The following is an 857-nucleotide window of genomic DNA, read 5'->3' on the forward strand; positions in this document are numbered from 1 at the left end:
TAGGATTCCTGAAACTCCTTAAAGGGGAGACTTACATGAAGTGCACCTTTGTTTTACAGTGAATGTGAAAATGTTGGAAAAAATGCAAGAAAGAGAAAAGGCCTGTGATACAACGTGTGGGTGTGTGTGTATGAGTGTGTTTGTGTATGTGTGTGTATGAGTGTGTGTGTATGTGTGTGTATGAATATGTGTGTGTGTGTGTGTGTTCATTTTGCACTAATGTGAATTCCAGTGCTGTGTGGTTTGAGTGGAAGCCCCCGGCTCTGTCATTAGGTCTGTGAAGAACCTTGAAAACAAAGGAGTTTCGATCATCAAAACTATCATACTCAGGCTGGGGATGTAGCTCAGTCGGTAGAGTGCTTGCCTCGCATGCACAAGGCCCTGGGTTCAATTCCCAGCACCACAAAGACAGACAAACAAACAAACAAACAAGTAAATAAATAAAACAAAAAACCTGTCACGATCAAGGAGGATTAAGGTCAATTATTTGTATCCTCTCAAGACACGAATCCCACCTTGGACAGAGTGCAGTTTTCCGGGAGAGCAGAGCTAAATGCCAAGTTGGAACTGACTTGCTTAAGGGCTGCTGCAGGTGGGGAGAGGGGTTCCTGAGGCTTGGGTGTCTTGGGAGGTATCTGCTGCAGGCCTGGGACGGTGAGGGTTCCACAGCAGGAAGGCTGTTCTCCCCACCCTTCAGGGCCGTCTCTTGAAGGCGTCTGTGTGTGCTGCTCTTTGCCACAAGCTCGCTGTGGGGTACGAGACTATTGAGATATGATTAAATCAGAGCTGATCCTCCCCATCAGAGTGAGCCCAAGCATGGCCTTCTTCCTTAAATAAAACCTGCCAGAAGCCAGGCA

The 857-nt window shown here is 47.1% G+C and overlaps 1 non-coding gene across 1 annotated transcript; it reads left to right on the forward strand.

Moving 5' to 3' along the window:
• Positions 1-332: 332 nt before the first annotated feature.
• On the forward strand, positions 333-406 carry Trnaa-cgc (transfer RNA alanine (anticodon CGC)). Its single transcript has one exon. It is a non-coding gene; the product is annotated as a tRNA-Ala (tRNA).
• The last annotated feature ends 451 nt before the right edge of the window (positions 407-857 follow it).

The sequence above is a fragment of the Ictidomys tridecemlineatus genome, chromosome 8 (assembly GCF_052094955.1).
Source record: "Ictidomys tridecemlineatus isolate mIctTri1 chromosome 8, mIctTri1.hap1, whole genome shotgun sequence".
Classification (NCBI taxonomy): Eukaryota; Metazoa; Chordata; class Mammalia; order Rodentia; family Sciuridae; genus Ictidomys; species Ictidomys tridecemlineatus.